The 26,596-nt window shown below is 44.7% G+C and overlaps 1 protein-coding gene across 10 annotated transcripts in view; it reads right to left on the reverse strand.

Moving 5' to 3' along the window:
- Nucleotides 1-26,141, reverse strand: part of Atxn1 (ataxin 1) — a 390,275-nt gene extending 364,134 nt beyond the window's left edge. For 7 of the 10 annotated variants that reach the window (XM_027948164.3, XM_071613705.1, XM_071613706.1 and 4 more), the window contains exons 1-2: nucleotides 25,964-26,141; nucleotides 17,943-18,057 (exon numbers count right to left, since the gene is read on the reverse strand). The gene's annotated coding sequence lies outside the window, so the exon portion shown is untranslated. Of the gene's footprint in view, nucleotides 1-17,942; nucleotides 18,058-23,422; nucleotides 23,469-24,776; nucleotides 25,036-25,963 lie in introns of those variants that run through there. The other 3 variants (XM_071613711.1, XM_071613710.1, XM_071613712.1) reach the window with 3 other exon arrangements.
- Nucleotides 26,142-26,596: the final 455 nt, after the last annotated feature.

Here is a 26,596-nt window from a genome sequence, read left to right on the forward strand (position 1 = left end):
AGGATGTGTCTGTCCCCTTGAGTGAGGCAAAATCCCTGTGGCCTCACCAAGAACTCCCTGCACCAGCAGCCTCACAGCACCTTAACCACCAAGCCACATCCCCAGCCCTTTTTATTTTGAATTTAGAGACAGGGTCTCACTAAGTTGTTTAGGGCCTTACTAAGTTGCTGAAGCTGGCTTTGAACTTGCAATCTTCCTGTCTCAGCCTCCCAAGCTTCTGGGATTACAGACCTGTGCCACCACACCCAGTATCTTTTAAAAGCATATCTTCTTTGTATCTCCTCCACCTCCCCCCCAACCCTTGGTGACAAAAAACAGCGAAGAGGTCAGAAAGATGACAAAATAGGGAGAAGAGAGGAGAAAAAGAAAGGGAATGTATATATTGATCTGGTTAGCATGCACTTTTGTTAAAGATGTTCTTAAATATAATTTTTCTAGTGGTTATGCGCACATACGCCCATATACGTGGTATTGGGAATTGAACCCAGGGGTGCTTTACCATTAAGCTACATGCCCAGCCCTTTTTATTTGATTTTATTTTGAGACAAGGTCCATAAGCTGCCCAGGCTGGCCTAGAACCTGTGATCTTCCGCCTCAGCCTCCTCCTGTGGCCCTGGGGTTCTAAGGTGAAAAGAAGAGTGACAGATCAAGGGAGGGCTACACAGGGACATTCAGTTTGTGGTCATTCAAAACTCTGGGTGGAGAATTAAGGAAATGTTCACTGAATCTTTATTCTCCATAACTCACATTTATTTTGTGAGTCTGCTTTTGTATACATACTCAATGTTTTTTAATTCAATATTTAGTAAAAACAGTTTTTGAAAACAATAGGGTAAGTCTTACAATGACACCAGGCGGTCAGTTCATAAAGAGCCTGGGGGCTGAGGTTAAAATGTCAAGATGAGTCATAGGCCCAGCCCTTCCTGGCTCTGTGACCTTGGGCAAACTGCTAACCCAGTTACCTTATCTGTGAAGTGGAGATAATGACCAGCGATCTCAGCTTACTGTGAGGATTAAGTGATTAGTACAATGACCCACACATCTTAAATCCTCAGCAAGCCAGCCACCATCATTACTGAGAGTACAATTCTAGGCACTATGACCTTTCTTAAGCATGTATGCTGTATACCTTGTGTTTTCAACCACAAATCGGGTAAGTAAATACTTATTGGCAATGATCTATTCACAAAAACATCAACCATTAAATTCTGCATTTTTTTTTTTAAGGGAAACACCAGAAGTCAATGTCTAGAAGATGCTCGAATGGATAGAAGAGTTCCATGAGAACTATGTTCTTTGGGAAATCTAACAGTTCCACGGGAAAATGTGAAGAACTTGAGCCCTCAAGTGTCCTTTCTGGGGAATCACGTTGATACAGGTAATGTCAGCTTGTCTTGGAAAAGACAGAATTTGTCTAAGAGCAGAATTCTGTCTTGGGATGGATGGCAAACACCATCCAGCAGTAACCTAAACAAAAACATGTATCATCTACTCTTATGTGATCCAGAGCTCACAGAATATACATTAACTCCTAACATCATCCACTGACAGAGAGTAACAATGAGCACTTATCTCTTGTTAAAATGTGTCCTTCAAATAACACAGGAAAGGAAGTCGCAGATGAGTTTGTTTGAAGCCATGAGCCACAAGTTATTCAACTCTCTGGTTCCCTCTAGCACACTAGCCTCCTCCCACATGGCAGGCTTACAAGAAATGAATAGGGCTGCGTGTAAGAGGAGGAAGTTGGACCGAGAGATGTTTGGGGCCCTCCTGATTTTAAATTTCATGAATGACAAACCGCCTAGCTAACCAAGCTAACGGTAATAGGAATTCACTGAGACATTAACAATGAAATTGATTGAAGCCATTCCTCCTTCCTTAATTTCCATGAATGTGAGCATGGTCAATCTACAGCTCTTGATTTCAGTGCTTAATTCTATTATTAGAGCATTAAGAATAGGCCTACCCTCTAAATCTCAGGAAACATAAAGAAACTGACAACCCGGAGAAACAGATACGTTTCAGAGCCAGAGGAATCAAAGTAAGACATTTCTTTTTCCTTCCCTGCCTCCCCTCCACCCCCATTAATAATTCCTAATCTCTCTTCAGTGTATTTATTGGGCATTAGTTATTATTTAATAGAACAGTTCTCCTGGGAGAGAGAAACCAACCTAAAATAAGCATTTTCCAAGGATAAGAAGAGATCACTGTAACAGAGAAAATACCAGAAGGCATAATCTTTCTATAGCATAACAATTTGAATCTTATAAAACAAAAAACATATTTTAAAGTCATATCCCAACTGTAAAACTGGCCAAAGTGAATAGATTTTATGAGATACTGATCACTGCTAAGAAAAAAAAAATCCAAGTTGAAGAATAGAATTCCTCTCCAACCAGTGACTCACAATCTGAATCTGATGTATATTCTAGGCATAAATCCCCTCTCCAGGGAGCAGAAACTCCGAACCTGCCACATTCCAAGTTGGAAAGATTTATCAGTATTCCGTGTCTATTAAGAACAGCTCCTGAAAGCCATTAGCAAAGGTAAGTTGTAAGTGCAGAATCAAAAGACAGAAAGACTTCAACATCACATCATGTCTCTTTTATTTTCTAATGAAACACAGGCCAAGAGGAAAACTTCCAGCTCATGACAACAGCAAGAGCAAAATCGTTGCTCCTTACAGAAACTGGCAAATAAAGAATACACAAAACACCTGGAGATGCCTTCCTGTTTCCTGGCCAGAGACTATTTAAAAATAAGAGTAGCTAACAGTCAAATCTTCAGAGCCATGAATTACACGCAGACACACAGACCTCCTCACACAAGAGAGCAAGCCTGATGCTATTTAAACATCATGAGATATTTTCCTAACCAGGCACAGATGGATGTACGGACTTCTCTGCCAACCGCCGGGTTCAGAAAATTCCCTCTATTTTTAATGATTTGGTTCAGAGGACCCGTTTGTGATTAACTTCTGTGTTGGAGGGCTAAGCAAGCAAGGTTCCTGACCCAGAGCGAAGAACACAGAGAGAAGCTTAATTATTTTTAAAACAGCTAGTGTAATATTATAGAGCATGTGTAGGGACAACTCATTTGTCAAAGACCCACTGGTCGCTGTTACAGTTGGAAGTTGTACAGTGGAGCAGGGGAACAGAAAAACCCAACAGAGGTTTAGTAATTACTGCGAGGTCGAAATGAAGTTCTTCATGACAACTAGATTTTCCTCCTCGGGAAATAACAATGGAAGGAGAGGTGGAGGAAGAAATCAATAGTGTGGTCAAGACTGGTCCCAGCACCAGGAGTTTCAGTTTTGAGCAGGAGCCACGGTGAATGGATGCCAACAGCTTCAGCACAGGAAATGGACTCGGATGCAAGGAGAAGTTGGTCAGGAAACTCAAACCATAGCTTCAGAGTCACACGCTGGAATTGCTGAGCAAGATGAAATCCCAGAAGGAGGACAGAGAGAGAAACGATGGCCCAGCCCTGAGAGGTAAGAAGAATGAGCAGAATGGAACCTTCCTACATTTTTATGAGCTGGGAACCCTTATTTTTAAGTAGTTTCCAAGTAAGAAAACAATAAACTCAAGTCATGAATTATTATAAACAAGAAAGGAAATGAAACACAGGCACACAGAAGCTTGAAGGCAGAACAGCGATACAACCTAGCAGACCTTTATTCCCAGAGAAGCTTTCTCTTGATTGGCAACCGTAGAATGTTAAGATATTCTGCATTTAAGTCCTTAATGGCATTTGGGGAAACTCAGAGTCTACAGAACCACAGGCCACCGAGAGCCAAAATTTCAGGAGTTAATAGTCAATGCTAAATATGACACTTGCTATAGTCCAGGATCAGTGCCAGGATGATTTGGGAGATTTAAAACACGCAAAAAAAAAAAAAAAAAAGCACCTATTTTTTCTTCCAGAGGTTCAGAATGGAGAAACCGAATCACAATACCCCTTGCAGGGGGCCTTAATTCTGAAGTTCAGCTCCTTGAACCATGAAGGCTGGCCACTGGCTCTTGGCTGGGTTGGTTGACATGGCAAGACCCTTAGAAGGACATTCATATTTGTGGATAATTAAGAAATTTCAGTAATTGGAAGCAATTCTAGAAGCCATCGTGAGAAGAAGAAAAAAGATAATCTGTTCCAGAGAGACCAAAATAAAGTTGAATATATATCATGTATATATGGATATATATATGGATATATAATTTTTTCCTCTTCTATTATGCAAATAGGTGAATTATGTGTATGGGTGTGTGTTGGCAAAAGACTAGAATATTTTTTTAAAGAACTCGTTTTTAAAAAGCACATCTACAACTCCCAGTATTTATAGCTGCAAATGGCTTCATATTCCCCACCTGGTATTACTGCAGGCTCTGGCCATGGCTTAGAAATGTTTATATTTCATTTAGAAATGTTTCTATTTGCTGTAACACTTGCCACCGTAATGGGATCTGACCTGTGTCTTTGTCAATAAAACAATCCTAGAAGATATGTAAACAGGAATTCAATTTTCTTTAAGTCCAAAAATTCAAAAATATGGTTGTCAGAACAAGGGTTGCTTTCTGTGGACTCCTCTAGTTAAATGAAAGCCATTCAACTTGAATCAATTGCTGTCTCCTTTCTCCAATACACAGCAGATTTATATTTCAGAAGGTTTTTGACAGAGAACAAAATGTTACTGAAATATCTCCTCCATTCCTTTTGGTCCTACATAACATTCCACGGCTGCACTCCCAACAAGGGGCATAGATTTGTCAGCTTCTGTTTCTACTTGTTCTATTCTAGTTTGTCTCTGTTGCAAATTTTCTGTTTTGACCCTTTCCTGACAAAACATGAATATATATACACCTTTTGGTTGTCTTACAACTTGCAATGAAGGAAAACAAAACTTTGCATTTTTTATTCTGTACCACCTTTAAGCACCCATAACTTTTTAAAATAAGCCCTGCTATTTAAATCAGCAATAGAACACTTTTTTTAAAAATGTCTGCTTATGTAAACACGAGAAATCCGGGGAGAGAATGCTTCCAATCCAACAATCCACACATTCCTACACAAAACCAATCACTGGCATATTTAAAAGCTTGATCTGTGGGGAGAGACAGGCTGGAACTAGCAGGAACAAGCCTGTGCAAGGTGAATTTATCCTCCACTCCCTCTACTGCAGGTCACCTCAGGATATGGCCCTGGGTAACCGCCAAGATGGAAAGAATGGATGGATGCCTTGTTTCTAGTGGACTGGTGCAGAGACTCCCCAAGAGCTCAAGAAGGAAGCATGCTCTGCCGGTGGCAAGCGCAGGGTGGCTGTAAGCTGATCAAGCAGCACATGTAACAGCAGCTTCCTGGCCATTAATGACTAAGCCTGCACCAGCACAGAACCGGTCCAAAACAGGCTTCTGACCAGGAGACAGCTAAAGCACTGGCTCTCAGGGACGAGGTCCAAAAGGAGGTCTCGGAAGCTGGGTGTCATCCACTAGGGTAGCCCAGAATAAATGGTGATACAGTTTGCCTCCTGGAAAATTCATTAAGATTTGGAACAGCAAAGACACCAAATCCAAAGGGCTTCCAACGAAGATCTTAGGGCAAGAAGAGATGTCCACCAGCACTTTTGGTCTGGGACCTGTTAGAGAGAAACATCCTTAGCTACTCCATTGCCAAACAAAACTCCCCGCTGGGCTGACTGTCCTTGATGGCTGGGAGCAAGCTATAAGAGATGGAGAGGGAATGCCTAAGAGAGAGAGAGGGGGAGACAGAGAGATTGCCTTGGTCTCCTTTGCAACATTGCTCATGAGGATTTCAGGTAAGCCTGGCTTCTTCGGTCAACACCAAAAGTGAATCAGAGGCCAACTATTTCTGCAACTAACAGCATGGTCACCAGGCAGCCGATTACTTCTGCAAAGAAGGAAGAGGCTTCTCAACAGTTCTAGACTCTGGTATCAAGGGCTGAACAGTGTTTTCCCAAGATGAACCACTCAATGTGGAAGAGCAGTAGATACTTAACTATCAGGGCAGCCATTCGTGTTCTCTGCAGATGTGAATGCTCTGCGCTGCTCCCCTGCTGCCCAGAGGTTGGAAGGCTGGCTCCCAGCTTGAGCTTCCTCTGCCCACCACTTCCCTAACATCCAGCAGGAAGGCAGGGAGGACGGACAGATAGGGAACTGACCTGACTATCTTCCCACCCTCAACTGGCAAGGACTTCTCCGAGAAGATGGCATCTGATTTCAAGACTCCATATGCAAGATCAATTTAGTTCCCTGACATTTCTGACCTTGCTGACATGGGTGCATTAAAGGAAATAAAGCTCTAAGGAGTGCAACCTTAAAGGTACAGTGGCTGCGAAAGGAGACTCACTCTCCACCCACCCTTCACATTTAGTTGTAAGCACTCCAAACCCATCTAACATCCAAACTTATAATGAAATGTGTCCAGGGTAACCATGAATGGCTTACACCAAGGGGCTGGACCCTTGTATTTCTTCATCTTTCCAGGCCAAGATGAAAATTGCCCTTTTGAGCCAATTTGAAAAAAACAAAGACAAGGTTTTTGTTTGTTTTCTCTTTATGAATCCAGAGATATCCGCTGGAGACATTCCTGGAGTATGTGGAATGTCCAGGAGATGGGAAAGAGCGATAAATGACCAGTCAGAAAGCCAGGGTGACAGTACTGATGATCTAGCCACTGGGACCTAGTAACTCAGTCTCAGAACTCCTAGGTTCTATTTTCTCTTAGAAAACGAGGCTACGCCCTACGCACAGAGTCTCTATGACTATCCACTGAAACGATCTGGCAGGCACTTGAATTCTGAGAGGTGCTATTATCAGTCGAGGCGGGCCCATGGCACACTAGTCACTGCACATCCTCTAGATGACTGTGGTGTTTAAGGCTGTAGTTACTAAATCAGAGGCTCAGGCTGCAAAACGCAATCACGAGACAAGGGTAGTTTTGACTAGTCCTCTAAGAGAAACAGGAAACAGAGGGCTTTCATCCCAGTGGAGTCTTTGAAGACCCTGGACATTTAAAATGGGAAAGTTAAAAAAAAAAAAAATTTTTTTTCTTTTCTTTTTCTTTTTTTTTTTTTTTAACAGAATCATTTCCTGAGACTTCAGGGCCAAGAGTTGACTTCAGTGCACCACTTAGAGAAAGAAACTTTGAGATTAGTCAGGTCACCAAATGTTCTCTGCCCAGCAGGATAGCAAACAGCCAGTGTTTGTTCATTTCCATAGATTAATGGCCCTCTCTCCAGGGTTCAAAGACATGTGAAGTGTGAATTCCAGAGTCTTGTCCGGGGAGGGCCCTGAAACTACTGGTAAGACCCCGATTCAAGGTTACGTGCAGAAACCTATTTTTCTTCCTTTCAGTGTTGCTTATTGCTCATGTGTGCCTATGCTAATCTCTAGGATGATTGAAATAGATCTACAGTTTCTGGGAGGGAAAAAAAAAAACCCGTATCCTCCTCCTTTTATATCTGTTTATTCAGACTGTTAAAATAGTACTGTTCGTGGATGATGCCGAGATGGGAAAAAAAATACAACTTGTTCTTTCTGAAGAGTAGAGAAAGGTACAAAGGGTTAGAGAGACTTAAATAGAACAGGGAAGACAAATTAAAACACCAAAATTTGGGCTTAGAGGCTATCACCATATGTCCTTCAAACGCAATGGAAAGCCAGGTTTTAGGGAAGGAGGATTTTAAATAAACAAACAGAACATCTTTGCCAGTGTCATATAGTCATAGACTTGTCTCATATACCTATGACGATTCAGAAACAGAAAAAAGAAGCCAAACTAAACTGCTATCTTCTGGAAAGTATCAGACCAGGCACCAGGAGGCAGCATCCAAGGGAAACGCTCTGTGGTCATGTCCCACGTAAAGGGTTTCTCCCCAGGAGTTCCAGGGTGGGGTTGTAGGGACCCAGGAGGCTACAGGGGTGAGGCAGAGATGGAGCCTGGGAAAGGGGAAGAGAAATCCAAACAAAATTCACGCCACCTCCTTTCGTCCTGCCACTTGGAACCTTCCAGAGCACAGGGAGGTAGAGAGGACCGTCGGGCACTTCCCCCTGGATGCTGCAGCCAAGGAGGGAACAGGGCCTCGGTTTCTTCATGTCCCACTCCCGTTTCCACACCTGCTGAACCTCCAACAGGGTCCGACTTATGGTCCCTCACACGAGCCACCACAACTGGACACCCCTTACCTGCCCAAGGTGTCCTCCAATGGGAAAACTCCCACACAAACCCACACCAGACAGAGAGGTGGCTGGTCAGTCCCATTCCCTATGGGCAGTGTCATGCAGAGCAGAGGTTTGGGTCCCCTACCCCTTTCCTAGGGTTCCCTTTCCCATGTGGTACTTCACCCACACCTCAGCAGCCTAGTTCAGAACCCTTCCTTTCTTCCAGACAATGTGACCTTATGGTATAATTATCTCCCCAGGAACTTTCTCCTGAGTGGAAGAGTAGGGTCTCGGGAGAACTTCAGGAGACGGCTCAAGGTCAGAGAACAGATTTTAGAAATGAAAACCTCAAATTCATTCATTCATCCAACATGGTAAGCTGGGCTTCTAAGAATCATCACACAACCGAAATTCAACAGGATTTTTTTCAATAAGAAGATAGTTTTAGACCATCAAAAACAAAGGCATTTTTTTCCCTGCATTGAATTTCAACAATAGCAGTGTCTCTGTGGTCATGTGTGTAGTATGATAAAGCTCTAAACCGAGCAAATGCAGCATTCCATTGCAGAGAGCCTTTGTTCCACAGAATTCATCCCTGGGCCTCTCTTTACCTGAGCCCAGCTTTTTCAACATTTCCATCACTTTTATCACACACTGTCATGGTGCATGAAGCCAGTCCAACAAACATGTCATTTCTCATTCCTCCATGGTGGTCCACTAGACCCCACAGGGATCTCAGGCCACAACTGCGTAAGTCATAGGCAATATCATTAGAGGGGCTCCCATTGAATCTGTAAGCCGAGATTTTGCATGCAAGGGAAATGCCCATATTTATTGCAGTGTGACTGTAAACCAAACGCTGACAAGAGCAGCAACGGGGAAGAGACCCTCCTATCACTGAGCTGGGAAAAGGCTTCATAAAGAAGTTACGGGAGGGGACAATGGGGACCATGGGAGTCTGGAACTGACTGCAAGTAAGAGAGCCCAAGGAGGGGACTCTAAGCTGAGACTTAAGAACCAAGGAGAGGAAGGGGACATGGCACATCTAAAAGCTGGACACAAGAGAATAGGGCACTTCACAGAAGAAATAATGACGGAGGTGGAGTGGATATAGGGCAATGCACATGACAGGGCTGGAGCGATTAGCAAAGTCCCCCACAACAGGGAGCCAGGTTAAGGTCTGGGCCATAAAACACCAGGACAGGAAGTAGGGAGGACCCAGGTGGAAACGTATTTCTGATATTCAGAAATGTTCATTCTGGCTTCAGAGAGGGGAAGGGGTTGAACCAGGACAGGGCTACCTACAGAGAGACCATGGAAGAGGCAGGTACCCCACATGCCAAGCCACCCTGCCTGGCTCAGCCACTAGCCCAAGTTAAGACTCTCAAGCCAGACTTCCCCCAAACTTGATGCCCACGAAAGGGCTCCCAACCTCCTGCCCAATAGCCCTCTCCAGGGATGCGCTGCACCAGGGTGGGGAGTGGGGTTGTATCACCCTGCATCACCCTCTTTGATCCAACATGGATGGAAATCAAAGCCAAGCAGCTTGTCCCTCCGCAGGGCCCCCCTGTGGGGAGCGGGACTGTGTGAAGAAGTGAAGTCTCCCACCCAGGGTCCTTGGAGTGAAGGCTGACATCAAGGCTTTGAAATTCACGCCCAACATTACAGACTTCTCCCAGGTGCAGGAGGCTGCCATACACTGTTCCCTGGGCAGGACTCCCTAGGATACAGGGACCCGTAGTAGAGGGCAGAGAACCCCAGCGTTGGACAGAGGAGATGTGACAGCCAGGGAGCTGGCTCAGGGGGGTAAGGGTCAAAGAGTGAAGAGCAGGTGGGAGGAGAAGGAAAAGGGGGCCCTTGGGAATAGAGACAGAAGGATTCCCAGGAGATCTGTTCTCAGCAAAGCCAACCTGCTAGGCCACCTGGTAAAGAACCTGGAGATGTCCTTCTACTCCTTCCTTCCAGGTTGGCCCAGCATACAATCACAAGAAAAGAGAGATCCCTCACCTAAAAACCTGAACTTTCATCCAACAAAAAGTTTTATTGAAAACTTAAAAAAGAAAAACGGACCACAAAAATAGCAGCAGCAAATACAACTTTACAAAAAGATTAATATCTAGAACACATAAAGAGCTCAATATACATAGATTAGAAAACATCAAGACTCTCATTTGCTAATTGTGAAGAGGACAATTAGTAAATAAACAGAGATGCAAATGTTCTATCTCTGAAAGGGATCAAAGGAATGCAAATCTCAAAACCAAGGAGTGTATTAAATTAGCCACACCAAAAAAAAAAAAAAAAAATGATAAATCCTACAATTAATCAGGTTGAAGCAAGACACGTTTCTGTATCATTAGTAACAATGTAAATTGGTAGAGGCCTTTCAGAAAGCAATTCAGAGCAAACTCCTCTAACTCAGGAATACAGCATTCTGCTGTCAGCTCACCCTACATAACACCTGGGCGAACCCACCCGCAGCCTTGGAACAGTAAGCAGTAAATCAAATGCCAAAACAACGCGGAACTGAAGGCAGAACAACTTGATAGAATCTTTGAAGAGATCGTTTGAATGTCAAACATATTAGTTTAGGTGGCAAATGAAAATGTTTATGGGAAGTGGGAAAAAAGCAAAACTGAAAGATAAAAGAAAAAAAAAAGATATGTTTCAAATTGTCAAGAACTATAAGACAACCAAGTAAGGTGAGCAAGACTTATGGACCGGATTGGAGGACTCAAAGGGAACTTTCGTTCTGGTTGGCTTCCCTTGGTCATTATAAAGTTTGGGGAATAAATGTTAGACATTAGTATTTCTATCAATCCCGGGGTGGGAAGCACCCTTTTCTGTGAAGTAGATGGACTTGCGGAGGCCATCATATCCTGATCCTTTCCAGGGCTGAAAGGTGCATCTGGGATCCAAACCCTGGCGCCATGAGCAGCTACTCTCATGCTACCAACAGGGTTCCATCCTTTGTTTTTGCTGGGTTTCCTCCCAGCCCTCAAATGCTGTGGCTTCTCCTTGCATCCTGTAAGTGCACTTGTTTTCATTGTTAGAGAGGTCCCACCCTCTGTGACACCCACACTGAGCACACATGTCATCATTCCAACCATCCTGTAAGACAGGTGTCATCACCCTCCTTTAACAGATGAGGAAACTGAGGACCGCAGATTCCAGAAACATGACCAAGGCCAATTCCAAACATGACCAGAGCTGGATTTCAAGCCCCAGTCCCTCTGATTTCAAACCCTTCACTTTTCCTCACCATTAAATACTGGCTATGCCCCTTCTCTACCTATGAAACAAAGTAAGACGACCAAACAACACAAGACAAAAGAACTCTCAAATGTCACCTCTTCTGTTTGCACTAGCTGCCTGAAGAAACTATTAATAATTACAATGAATCAAGAGGCATCAGTAAAGCTGCTTATAAATTAACCAAAAAGACAGATAACACTGCACACACTAATTGGAAAAGTTGATGCAGAAGAGAAAAGGTATTACCCAGAGACGAAAACCTGCACCTGCAGGTAAAACCAAATGACATCGAAAGGATTTCTACTTACAAATTAAAAGCAGAATATGGCCCTTGATACTACTGCATGGAAGAACTGAGCTTCTGCACGGCTCTTGCAAAAAAATAATTCCACAATTAGCTGAAAGATTCTTTCCAGTTACGACGCATTCCACCTCCAAAAATAGCTGTTGTTTGGGGCAGGGCAGAGAGAAGAGTAAGAAGAGGCAGAGGAAGTATTTAGGTATGAAACTAATAGAGATGAGCTGATAAACGATTTTAGGCACCACTTACGACTTACTCTCTAAATAATGACACAATAAGAGCTAAAGTATAAAGTCTAATTAACTACAAAACCTCACAAAGTCAAACAAGAGCAAAAGATGTTTGACAGAAGCCAAGGTCTTGGGGGGAGCAGAGAGGAAAATTCACAATAAAAATCTATTCAAGGAACTGTAAAATGTCACAGGCAGAAGGAGCCTGAGAGATTCTTTCTTGCAACCTCCGTATTTTCTGCAGATGGGAAACTGAGGCTCAGCAAGGTCAGAGGTCCCACCCTAAGTGGGACCTGGGCTGTAAACTGTCGTCAACTGCTTTCTTCTCAACCACACTCTCTCGGCACCAGAGTGGAGAGCTACTCCATTTCGAATCATATTTTTAAAAGAGCATTTAACATTCTCGAAAGATTAAATTCCTTTTTAATAATTTTCCAATGCACGGGGGTACATGTCTGGAAAGAGGCCTGCTTTTGATTCCCCTTGGAAAACTGTACACTGCTCTGTGTTGAACCCAGTACTGAGTGAAATATTAACAGGCCACATAATGGTCCCAGTGTTTCTTTGGGAAAGCTTCAACAGAATTCCAGAAACTCGTCCCCCAGGCCGACGGTGGTGTTTCTGGAGCCCACGGTAAACTCCATCCTCTGCTCAACAAGCCCATCACTGTTAAGTAACTCATCAGAAAATAAAGAGGGAATTACCAAGGGGGAATTGCCAAGCAATTAGTTCTCTGAAGCAGATGACACACAACTGTTGTAGGGAGGAGCTTCCCGGCTAGTCATATGTCAGAGTCAGAGTCTACTAATCTGTAAATAAAAATTCATCACATATGATTACAGCTGTGATGTCGACTGGAGCTGCCAGGCAATCGCACGGGAGCGAATCTCAAGGCCTCTTCAATTCCCAGTGTCTGTGAAGGGAGAGGCTCTGCAGGTAAATATGAAAAAAAAAGAAAAAACCCGAAAAGCAACAACAGCGAAATTGACATCAGAAAGTCAATCCGGGGTTCCTTGAGCTGGTTGAGGAACGTGACCTTTCTTCCTCCGGACATGAATTGGCTAAGATCTCTTCACTGGTCCAGGGAAGGGGAGAAAATGAGGCACTCGCAGAGGCAGGCAGGGGGGATGGGCGATCTGAGCTTCCCGGGCCACCCCACTGCAGCCTGAGCTCCCTCCTCCTCTCGGAGCCTGCAGTGAGGGCCACACCACCACCCAGCACGGCACACGGGGGAGAGAAAGAGATCGTGTCTGCCAAATCTTGCGCGCTGAGCGGTGACCCAGAGAAGCTCTTTTAAAAGTCAAAAGTTCATCGTCTCCCTGGGACTCTGGATGCCAAGCAACATCTGGAGCCAACTTAAGCCAATCCTCTGAAACAGATAAGCATATTGCCTGTGTCATCGTTTTCTCCAATTAATAATTACTGGAAGTGCGTAGGAATCTCAGGGAGGAATGAGGAAGAGGGAAAGAAATGGAGGAGACTCTACAAGACAGCCTGTATCCGAAAGCCTGTGGGTGACTCTGGGTGGACAGGCAGGCAGGCCTAGAAGTGGGAAGCTCCTGGCCCAGGAACCCTTCCCCGAGCCTCACCTCTGAGAGCACACTAGACCTGGGTTACGCTTCTCTAAATCTTACTCCTGGCATGCCCTGCCTTGTGTATCTGCCCGTAAGCTTCTTATAGACAGGCTCAGAGCTTGGGAGATAATCTATAGCCAAAATCAAGAGGGAAACTGGGATCCGAGCATGACCATAATCACTTAACTCCTGGGCCAACATGGGCAAGTTACTTACCCTCTCTGTGCTAGTTTTCTCATCTATGAAATGAGGATTACCAGAGTGCCTATAAGAAAGGGCCACAGTGACAATTCTGTGGGTTACTATTCAGAGTGATAATCGTGAACAACTGATCATCTCTGCATTCTCTTTCATGCCTTCCTGGTGTATCCTGTCTCACACAGTAAAACTGTTTTCCCCATCCCTCTCACTTCTGTCCGAATCCTCCTCTCTGAAGAAAGTTAGGTAAATCACTGCCTTGACTCTAAGCATCAGCAGATAGTACAGAAACCCACCTTAATAACTCAGGCCAAAAAAAAAAAAATCTTAGCTAACCCTCAAGTTGGCCCTAACTACACGAACACAGACTGCTCCCTAGCACCCATGGAACCAGATCCTTCCCCTCCCCTATGAGCCATGAAATCTTAGACTAGCTTTCTCCCCAGAACTAAGGCTCACCCATTCTGTATTTCCTTACCTTCTACAAAATATAAATTAAAAGCCACACACTGTTCAAAGAGCCATGTCTAGAAGTTTGGTGTCTCTACCTCCCTCCCCTCTTTATAATATATATATATATACTTTTTTTAAAAGTCTGCAGAAAGCCTCTGGTAAGCCCTCTAATGTTCCAAAACATACCCATATTAATGGGATTTATCAAAGTACCGTAAACGAATTGCCACAAACGAACAATTGCTACCGAGTCAAGCAGACAGCACAATGTCATTTACGCACATCACAGGAGATGAGTGAACCCACAGTGCAAGAAGATCAAAGGAAACCCTGGGACTGTTGTCTCTACGTACAGGGCACCACTGAAAATCTTCTTCATGAAACTGTTTAGGGGGAAATAGAAGAATCATTTGTTTAAATGAAAACTCCCGCGTGTGCTGAATTTCAAAAGCTGCGCGCATTTTCATACACTCACATATTAGACGCAGCTGAAATTACATCCAGTTCCTATTTTTTTGAATAGGAACTGGATGTAATTTACAGGAATAAAGGTCTTGCTGAGATTTCATTGAGTGGCAGTTCAGCTCTTGGTTTCCAAGGTGCCCAAGCTTTGGGGGGAGGGAGGGAATCCCCATTATGCACCCACACAGCATCCGGGTTCCTCCACCTCACCCTCTTCACCCCAGGTCCTGAAGAGGAGGCTCAGGTAGGCTGTGCCCTCCAATTTCCCAGCCAGCCACCCTTCCCTCCACGCATCCTAGGCCACCGTCTGTCAGCCCTGAAATGCAGTCCTCTCCCGCCTTGGGTCTAGCTCTTTGCCAGACACAGGAACTCAAAGCCCAATTTCCAAGATCACTTTTATGCCAATGACTCCTCCAAATTGACTGCAACCATTTTATTCCCACCCTCCCTACCGTCTGCCTGACTCCAGAATAGATAGAGGCCAGCACCTGTGTTTCCACCAGGGTGGCCTGGTCAGTAACATACTGAGCACTTGCTGGTGACATCCCAGCCACTTAGATGGCTGTCCTTGGGCTCCATCCATCACCTCCCACACCAATGCAATCCAGCCCCCAGAGATCGGCTCCAGTGGCCCTCCTCTGCAGCCCTCCCTGGTCCCTCTTCTGAATTCCTCCCCTGTTAGACGTCCCCAGAAAGTGCAAGCCACCGGCTTCTGCCTTGTGTTCGATATTTCAGAACATTCCTTCTTTCCCCTGCCTGACCATGAAGATGATAACCTCCTTCCGGCAGCTCTTACTCATTTCCATTTCTACAGCACCGTGAAGTCATTTAAAAAACACACACACACACAATATGAATAAATGAATGAATCATTTCTTTACATAGATAGTAACTGTGAACTAGTTAGGTCATAACTTGCTATAGCTATATCATATTTATAAAAATGACTAGAACCAGAAATAATTGTAATCCAGGCTTTCATTTAAAAAAAAAGAAAAAACTTAATGAACATAACTGAGTACAACATGAATGATACCGTTCCCCTGCCCACATTTAGTCATCTGTCACAAGGACTGTAATGAGGCCATTATTTATGCCAAATGTTTAGATAATGTGTATAAGCTTCCTTTAAATGCAATCACAGAAAATGTCAGCTGCTAAAAATTCAAGGTGACTTTGCACTATTTTGTCAGCAATACAATATGAGTATTCATAAGACGGACTTGCTTATTAGACTAGAAACACGTGAGTCTCTTCTCCAAGAGCTGCACGTGACCCAAAGGTAGGAATTCTTGCTGGTTTCTTCACAATAAAATTCTTGAGATACTTTTTTATGACCAGCAACTCTCTTTATAAATACCACAGGTTAAAAAAATCATTGCATATTTATACACCCTATATGCAACTGAGCCAGATTCCCCCAAAACTGCAATGTGAGGATTTTCCTCCTGGCATCTAACTGCTAAATGGGGACCCCACGGAGCAAGAAATCAACAGGAAGGCACCCACCCTTCCCATTAGCTGACACCTGTAGCCCTTAAGAAGCTTATCCCTGCAGTTACTCTACATTATTCTCTTTCCATTTAAAGAGCACCTCTCTAATCCACAGCCCATAAAACGTAATAAACCTAGTTCCATAATTCACAAGAATACAATGTTGGTGACAGCTCCCTCTCTCCTCCCTCTTGTCCCCCAGAGGACTCTGCCAGCTCCCCTTTTTGAGGCTTAGTGCTTATGTCACTCAGGGCTTTGTTTTCACTCAGACCACAAATAACCATTTATGCCCACAATTCATCAGTTCATCTTATAACAAAAAAAAAATCGTAATTAAAGAAAAAGCAAAAACATGCATATACATCCTACCACAGTAAGGGAGTGGTGAAATCCAGAATTTACAATTTAGAAAAAAAATAGAAGGCACACTGGCTTTGCAGAGTTGCAAATGTCGACAGGGTTGGTCCAAAGACCAAGGTCTAGGTATATTTACCTGTTCCTAGTCATGTATGGTCTGAAAAAACAAGCCCAGTACAAGCACCCTGCCCAGAGACAAGTTACCTGCTCACAGTGGAGGCTGATGTTAACAGTCCCGAGCCACTGTTAACAGGCCAAGCACCACTCCACCCACAGTACATCCATCATTTCCTCCATCCTCCTGACAGCCCTGTGTGCCGTCTGCATCTTACTCACAAGGAAACTGAGGTATGGGAAGGATGCAGGACTGGTCGAGGTCAGAGAAGTGCCTCCCACTTTTAAGCCCAGATGGGCTACTTTCAGAGCTCTGGGCTCTGAGAGGCCATGGAATTCATAAGTAACTTAACTGATTTTAAGTGTAGAGAAGGAGAAATGGGGTGAATCGTTCTCAAAATGAACATTCTTGAAAAGCAAATACCCACCTCTGGGCAAATGTGAGGTTTGGTAAAAGAAGACAGTGCTTCTCACCAACTAAGGAAACAGACCGTTCCCAAACCCATGCAGCATCAACACCTGGAAGAGTAATGAGTTCAGGGAACCAGCAGGGAACATTTTGAGTCAGGAGTTCCAGGGTGGAGCCCCAACTTCTCCCTACGTGATTCTGCTGCCTACCCAGGCTTGGGAACCTCTGATTTAGCCTATTTCCACAGATTCCAACAGGACTGCTCCCAAGGCAAATAGAAATTGATCTCCTATTTTCTATTTCACAATCTCTCTGGGTTGCGTACACCTCTGTTGGCCATCTCCTGTTACCCCATGTCCCAGCTAGCTCTGGATTTCATTCATGGCCATACCCTCTAGTTTTCTCCTTAACGAGAACCATGAGTCATCAGCCCTCACATAACACCCTGTGCTACATGAACCTCCAAGCCAAAAGAATTTACTGTATGTGAGGAAATCAGGAAGTTGTAAAATCCAAACAGACACAAAGAAATTCAAGATGCAAAAAATACTAGTTGCCAATGATCAAGCAACCAGTTCTGGTTTTCCCCTACGTCCGGATTCTAATACAACCAAAACCTAAAATGTGAAAACTGACACTGAAGATATCTGATAGCATAACATGCTTAATTGTCTTCAGGAAAAGTGACAATTAAAATGGTCAGGCTCAAGTCCCAAACGGCAGCAATCTATGGTCACAAAGTCAAATGCAGACTTCTTCAGGAACCAAATTATTTAAACCAAACAGAAGCCTTAATCCAAATGTATATATAAAAAAAATCAGAGCAATTTCTCAATTTCCCACACAGTATAGGTTGCAAAGAAAATGACATTCAACATTCTACCCTCCGATGGAAAACAAGGAGCTCCGCACAACTCTCACCTGACATGCGATGTACTTCCCTGTGGTGGCAGTGGGGGACGAGATTGCTGTGTAAGGAGGACAGACGGATCTGCAGCTTGAATGGACCACCCTGGTGACTCGGTGCACGATGCTCCTGCAAGGGTCCAGGAAGCACAGGAGAGAAGATCCAAAATGAAAAAAACAGAATAAACTGCTTTTAAAAAGAAGTCCATCTTAGGGGTCTACGCACTGAAATACGAATTTTAAGAACATCGGATTTTGCAATTTGTTTTACGACCATTACACAGACACCAGCCAGCTCAAAAAGCAGATCTGGTTTCATACCCCAAGGCTCAGAGGGAAGCCAACACACAGAAAGGTCATCCCTTCAGTCGAATTAGAAGCATGGTCTCCCCAGTTGAGCCGTCCACTGTCACTGTTTTCTTCAACGATTCTAGACAAACATCTGATAAACACATGCTGATACCCACGAGGACTATCAGCTGGAAATGAACATGGACTAAATAGTAATCGAGCCAAAGCCTAATTTTAATGTGGCATATATTATCTGTCAACAGGCAACTTGAGAAAGGATCATGGAAGAACTTAGCTGGTAGCATACGAGTCCAGTGGGTTACAGAAAAGTAGAAGACGAAGAAGAGCATTTTAACATGTGCACACGTTCCCCACTAGACTTTCCACCCCAAATCACTTAATGATTGAATGTATGTCTATGTCATTTTCACTTTGCCACAATACCTCACACACGGTCAGGTAAAAATTACCACTATATGATGCAAGAGTGAATGGTGTGAATGGGTGGATGAGAGAAGAAATGGATGTTCCATATACCTTTCCCTCAGGGAGCTTGGTGCCTGTAGTAGTTTTGGGGAAGTAAAGACCTATGCGTAAAAAATGGAAGAAGTTGAGGGCTTGATCTATTAACATACAATTTATCCCTACCCATTAAAATTATATTTTTAAATACTGGTGATACCCAATTATCCACATTAGAGACAAAGAACCAGTAGCCCAGCTTGATAAAATAATCCCCAAACTAGGAAACCCTGAGCTGATTTACAGTCTTTGATTGCTGGAGCTGATCCGCACATTTGTTTAGGCTGATTTTAAATTTAGTTTGGGTTTCCTAAGCTCACGCCAGGGAACAGTAGGAAGGAGAAGGCCCAGAATTACACTGGGTGTCAGAAAGAAACTATTCTGGAGCTATGAATTTGATCTCTAATGTGAATAATCTGTAAACAGGTAAGTGAGCCAATTATCCTTGGGTACATGGCAACACATCTCAGTAGTCATGATTATTTTCATCCATACACACTCGCTATTTTTAAGAGCACAGCCCAGCTGGAAAGGAAAATAACTTCTATTTCTTTCCAGCACTTTTCAAAGCAATGAATAGTAGCCAAAGTATTCTTCCTTCTAACTAATCCATTCACCAAGCATTTATTTAAGCATCTATTGTATGCCTGGGACTGCCATGCAAAAGAACTTTTGTAGCCTGTGGCTTCACCATGTGAAATCTGTGTATAAAGAAGGAGGAAAAGTTGATGTCGACTCTAGTGTCCTTTAAATCCTTGGAAGCCACAGTCCCTCCACCAAGAAGTCTGTGGAGTTACAAACAGTGGCCAAGTCAAACAGAAGTTCACAAAACTCTCTTGAATCTTAGTGCTTCCTGAAAGCGGAGAGGGAAGTCTTGATTTTACCTGGTAACATCTAAAACGTGCTTCACAAGACTTTGGTAATCATTTTGCAACAAGCTGTAGGTGCCATGGATTTGCAGGGAGTGGGGAGTGCTGGGTGAGCTCACAGTTGGGAGAGTGTTTGCTCGTCTATCGACGTGTGTGCACACAATTCTATTTACCTATCACCTGGCAGATAAGATTTTATGGAGTCCAAATTACAGTCCCCTCCCATTCTGCTGAAATGCAGAGAACAGTCAAATGTGATGCAAATGCCGTAAAATATTAATTTACTCTCACATTGGTCCACCTGCTTATTTCAAAAGGATCTGTGTTGCTACAAGAGTTGGGGTAACACAGAGAGCTGATGTAACTTGTTATAGTCCATCAGAGGGAAGAAACAGGAATAAACACAGGGTGAATTCGTTGCCAAATCACACTAACAGTATACAAGAAACAATAACCTAGAGGATGTTTTATATGATGATATGCAATAAAAGTGGAATATTTACTATTGCAAAAGCACAGTGGAGCATAAAATACAACACTATTCATAGTGGAAGATGACCAAGAAAGGTGGCCCCAATAATACAGACATGGTGGGCTATACAGACCAGGAGATAATGTGGGAGACAGGGCCCAAGCTAAGGGCACAATAAAGGTAACTTTGTTTTACACAGTGACAGAAATGCACATTCTCTTTGGAAGGTCAGAGCATAAGAGCTTAGAGGTTTAGCCAATATGGCAGTTGTCACTCAAAACTTCTGCTTCCTAACTCCCTCCATAAAGAGCACCTTTGACAAAGGAGTTCATCTTAGCTTACACCAAAACAGTCAGGGGGATCCCTGCCCTGTGCAGTCACAAACTCTGATTACACTGCAATGAGTATTCTGAAGAGGAGTTTTTAGGTAGGATACAATTTTTGCTTATTTTATGGCAATTAGCGTTGTTTTTATTACTTCACAAATGGGACGCATTAAAAGTGATAGAAAAATCAATGAAACATTTCTGTTAACATCAAATATATCCAATAAAGTATAATGCTTGTTGCTTTTTTGTTTGTAATAGTTTGAAACATGTTTTAGTACATGTGGGGTAGTGGTAATATGCAGTATAAATATTTATAGTACATCAGTCTGAAAGATTCAGATTTATGAGGATTATTAAATATGTTGCTAACTGATAAAGACCAAATAGAATTATATAATATGAATATAATTATTAAAGAAGGAAAAAAATTAAAAGTTTCTACAAAAACATATGGTTTACCTTACACAATACTCTTTTCCTTCTGTAAATTTTAAGCATTGATATTTTTAAAAACCTCAATCTAATTACAGCTTTCAGCCAACATTTTAAAAAATTATAAAACTAGCACCCTATATATTCATAATTATATTATAGCTTTTTAAAGAAAATTCAAGAATAAATATTTTCTATTAAACTAAATTAAGTGAAACTAAAATGTGAACACGGTCCTTGATGACTCGAAGAGTCATATCTTAAAAACAAAAGAAGTGTGACATGTAAGTCCCGGAACAGAAATCACTACTTCTCTTGGCATTTCTACAACTTATTGTTTTCAATGCATTTTTAAAAATAAGAAGGGACTGATTCTGACTTACCTTGGAAGTATGACCAGAATCTTCATTCTGGTCATACTTCAAAGTATTTTAGCTACACTGATCTAAATGTTTCACAGAAGCCAAACTATTACATTACTTTGAAAATGTAAAGCAATGCGCATCAAATAATCTCTTTTTCCCTAAAAAAGACAGTCTGTCTTGCTGCACTGTGTCGCTTTACCTAAGCAGACAGTTAAGCTTTTCAGAGTCTAAACTACATTTTCTTTCAGATAACTATGGCTTAAAGAATTCACAACCACTCCTGCATTCACCTACTTCCATGAGTTTCAGGGTTTTAGTAAAACACAGTTATTGACTAACTTCTAATGGGAAACAAAGTGAGCTGGCTGTTAACAATGTGTTAGTCATCAGAAACTGTCATTCAAGGTATGTGCAGAAGCAAAATCCACTTGACATTTCAGAATGGGAAAAAAAAGAAAGAAAGAAAGAAAGGCACCACATTACTCAGAAAGAATGTGCGTCCTTGAACTCTATAATGACAACAGAAACAGGAGCCATAGAAATGCTTACTAATTTTTTAATAATCTCTTAAAGCTGGCCTTTCCCAGGACTCCCAGACAACTTAAGGTATGTTGAAACTTATGGCTATCCTCAGACATTTGACATATAACCTACGAGCTAAAGAGATTTTCTTTAATCTTTCTCTAAAAGGCAATTTAGAGGCCTGATGCCTAGTGATAACATTTCTAAAAAACTGCTACTTCTGTTTACCAAACCCCTTTAAAACGAAATCTAGAGAGAAAAATATGGTCTTACCCAGTTCTCAATCGAAAGCAAACATTTCTCATATTTTTTAGCATGAATTTGTTTGTGTACTGAAAAACGACAAGTACACGTTTTATGGCAAGTAGAGCAATTTTCTGCATGCTGCGAAATAGAATCCAGGACCTCTAAGGCATTGTGTAACACTTAAACTGTGCCTTATTTTGTATCCTCACTTCTCCTGTATTTACCTCCCAGAAATAATAGCTCATTTTAACCACAGCAGAGCTTCATCTGACCAGTCATAGTGAATTTACCAGCCACATAAACTCATTAACCAGTAGAAACTCATAAACCCCCTGTGAGGAGAGTTGAGTAGCTCTCAGTTCTGGGAGAAGGGCGGGAGGGTATGATTTACCACTTTAGCTAGGCAGCCATAAAACTGTAAATGGACTAGCAGGGTCACCATTAAATCATCACACTATTATTCTCAATTATTGTTTCTTTCAAATATTACGGTTATTAAAATATTCCTCCTTATTTGGGCTGCCCGAACAGCACAGAGCTTCAACAACTAATGCCACTTTTCTGTTTTTTTTTCCATATTATTATTTTTCTTGGTTTAGCAGTCTTTAAAAGGGGGTGACCTAATGCAAAGACCAGAATTCTGCTCATTAAATTATATCCAAAAATAGAGTGCAAGTTGTTTATGTGTAAAAGCACCACACATTATCAGTCAACCGGCTGTAGGCTTCTATTGTCTTTCTCTCAACTGAGAAAATAATTATTTTTAAATTACTATTAAGGTTCACAGCCAACAAATCCAAAGGAAGAATGAATACATTCAGCCTGCCTGCTTACTGTCGGTACCACTTTTTTAATAATGGCTATAAAATTTTAAGATGTAACAAGAGGGATACACTTATTCCAAATATGTTACATCCCCCAAATAAAACCTTTAGAAAGCCAGCCAGCACTATAGGCATCTGGGTTCCAAAGGATGGGTGTTCTTCACACTTGAAAGGGTTAAGGGCCTGGAAGGCCCAAGGCACTAGACTGCAAAAGAAATGTTGCTTTAGTAAGCTCTGAAAGGTTTCTAACAAGTACCAAATACTTGTTGATCTGTTCACAATAAACACCAGCAGGATTGTCAGGCTCCTTTCACTGTCTGGGGAGATGCATTTACATACTGTACCCAGTAAGAACAGCTTGTTGGTATCCTTCATAAAAGTTGAGTAGAAGCCTCATTCAGTGTCTGCCGTCCGAATGACTGAAAGAAGATGCAATTGAAATAGTGAAGTCTCTCATCTGGCTTGGGCAGCATAAATGCTGTGCATAAAACACTTGGAGTAGTTCAGGCAAACCCACCTGAATGGACTAGGAACACTGTCTGTTGCCATGGCAGCCTGATCTAATTACATGAGTGATCAGGGCTGGAGTAAGTGCAGGGAAAACCTACACCACTGACACCTACCTGCATGATGAGAAAGGCAGGCAGAAGGTTCAGGGGAGCCCTTCAACCTCTGCTTTATGTGGAAGGTGGCATTCAAGCCCATTTATTTGCAGAGCTGCTAAAATATTGACTGATGCATGCACAGTTAGAGGACAGTCAGAGGAGATTAAATGCCACTGCATTAGCAGTAATGTGCAATCCCTTTCCAAGAGTTCCTGTGTTGGATTTTCTCTTCCACCTCTCCCTTGGCTTCCCCAGGCATAGCTTCATTCCAAAAACAAACAAACAAACAAACAAAAAACTTAGGTATAAAACTCCCTTTACCCTCAAATAAACCAGAGGGTGGGTTTAACAGGGTCTTCTAAGAACTGCAAGTCCTTTCAGAAACCCAAACACAAGTGACTTAGCTAACATTGTTGAAAAAGTAACCCATTCTGCCTAAAAATAACCAGCAAGTAACTACCCACTGCTGTGTGCAATATATAACGATGATGTTTAAATATTAAGAACAGACTGCATTATAAAACACAAATGTCATTGAGATGTGACTACTAGATTGCCAAGGGAGAACTTATTTGCATACACACATTCCCATGCATGCACGACAGGATGTGAACGGAGAATGCCACTCTAAGGCATTAGTTTTTATTCTGTGGGTGTAATAGGGTCTTCTAATTTTGCTAATTGTATCCTGTGGATCTCTCAGGGAAGCTAAGAATCTCTTCGGGGACAGAACCAGTTTGGAGGAGTCCCTACTGCACAACATACGGTAAACAAAATAAAAATAGCTTGCCGTTCTTGTTAGCCACATCGCGCATTATATAACCGGCTTCCGACTGGCTTTTTTTTTCCCCCCCTCCGCCCTTACTACTCTTCAGTAATTTCCCAATCTTCCCAAGTATTTATATTACCCTCTTATCTGTAGGATTATATACCGAGAAAGCAAAACAAAACAGCAGCCACGGGATCGAACCGAACCCCACGGTCTTAGAAACTGATTTTCTGTTTTGTTTTGTTGTTTTCTGGCAGTCTTGATCCCCACCCTCCTTCCACCCCCCATTAAGGTTCTTGCTCAACCACCCTAGAAAACCTGAATTGTTTCATCGCTTCCAGTCAGCCCCCTACGTGGTCTGCAATAAAATGAAAGCACAAGCCACAGAGTTTAAGAAGGCGGCCTGAGGGCGGGGGGGGGGGGGGGGCTAAAGAGGAGATCGAGGCGCTGCACTGTCCAAGTGGCCACCGAGGGACCCCTCCACGTCGCGATGGCCCTCGCCCCCCGCCCCGGCGCGCGCGCGCGCACACACACACACACACACACGCGCACACACACGCGCACTCACTCACACACTCACGCCGCGCTCAGACACCGCCTCACCTCTCGCTCCGCCCGTCCGGCCCGGGTCCCTGCCCCCTGCGGGACCGGCCTGCGCGCTCGGCTGGAACCACGTAGGAGGCGGCGGCGGCGGCGGGAGTGGCGGAGTCTCCGGCTGGCCCGGAGAGAAGGAGCAGCGGGGCTCCAGGGCGCATCCCAATCCCCGCAGCGCCTCCTCCTCCGCCGCCGCCTCCTCCTTCCCCTCCTCCTGGCTTCATTCACCCTTCCAGTCGCCGCGCAGCCGTTCACTCCCGGTGAGGGCAGCGCCTGCCGCGGCTCCTCTGCTCCTGCCTCGGGCGCTGGCGGGGGCGCCGGCCCGGGCTGGGGCGCTCGCGGGCTCCCAGCTCCGGGCGGCGGCGGCGGCTGCACATGATCAGGAAGCGGCAGCACCAACAGGGCGGCGGTGGCGGCGGTGGCGGCGGCAGCCAGGGCCGCCACTGCCCCTCCTGCCGCGCTCGGGCACCCGCACACCCCTTCCCCCCGCGCGGCTGCCCCTCTGTGTCCCAAGCCTGGCATCACCGAGCGCAAAGTCCCGGTCGGATTGCCGGCTCAGTCCCCTCGGCTGCCGAAAACCCGGGGAGGCCGGCCTCCGCGCAAAGACCCCGGCCCGGGGCGCCGGGGCCAGGTGACCACCGGCAGGGAAGTCCAGCCCTCCCCGAGTCCCAGTGGCTCTCACCGCCCCCACCGGGGAGGGGGAACGCGAAGGGGACAGCGCGACCCCCGGCCGCCGCCGCCTCCCCCTGCGCCACCGGGAGGGAGGAGGACATGGCTCTCCGCGCTCGCGGCCGGACCGGCAGTCGCCGGAGCGGGGCGCAGCCGCCGCTCTCCTGTCCGCGCCCCCCGCCCGGGCGCGCCCCCTCGCCCGACGGGCGCCCACCCAGGCCTTGGCAGCCCCCCTGCTGGCCGTCCCTGCTCCCAGAGTGGGGCATCGGCCCGGGAGGCTGGAGCCGGGGACTGTTGTATGTACACACACACACACACACACACACACACACAACACGACGCGTCGGTTTCCTTCGCTCCTCTTCCAGCTGTTTTCCGTGCAGCCGATTGGGATTTGGGGTTTGTTTGCTGGTTGTTGCTTTTGCCCCTCTCGGGAGAGCGGGGTGGGGGGTGATTTTAATCTAAATAAGGGGAGAGGGGGAGGGGTAGAGAAAGAATCAGAGGAGGAAAAAAAAATAGCCACTTACTGTAAAGTGTAAATAGATCTGGGGTTGCGTGGGGAAGGGGGGACAGAGGGAGAGAAACAATGTCTTGCGGCTGCTGTCGCTCTGGCGGCTGCTCCACGGGGCTTGTTTTGGATCCCCCTGCAGTGAAACAGGTCCTGTACGGCTCCGCCACTGTAGTAGAAATGATGTCTGCGGTATACTCTGCTCTCTCCTCCTCCTCCTCCCCCTCCTCCCGCTCCCCTCCCCTCCCTCCTCCCTGCGCCCGCCCTCCCTCCCTCGCGCTCTCTCGCGCTCGCTCGCTCGCTCGCTCCAGTATGTAAATGTGTAATAGAAGCCAAATATGGAGCAGTTGGCTGCCGCCGCCGCAGCTCAAGGATCCGACTTCATGGGGGGGGGGGGTGGGGGCACCCTCTGGCAGGCGGCCCGGCGAGCCGCACAGAGCACGGCGAGCGCACGGCGCGGCGGCCGGCCCGCGCCCTTAACCCTTCGCTGCGCGCGGCCCCGGGAGGCGGACCCCGGGGAGGCCGGCGCCGGTTCCAGAGCCGCTGGGGAGCCGGGAGCGGGAGGGGAGACCCGACCCGAGGAGACGCTCCTTCCAGGTTTGAGAAAGGGGCGGGGAGCTGGGGAGATGAGGTAATTTGAGCGGTGACCGGT

This window comes from Marmota flaviventris, chromosome 6 (genome assembly GCF_047511675.1).
Source record: "Marmota flaviventris isolate mMarFla1 chromosome 6, mMarFla1.hap1, whole genome shotgun sequence".
Classification (NCBI taxonomy): domain Eukaryota; kingdom Metazoa; phylum Chordata; class Mammalia; order Rodentia; family Sciuridae; genus Marmota; species Marmota flaviventris.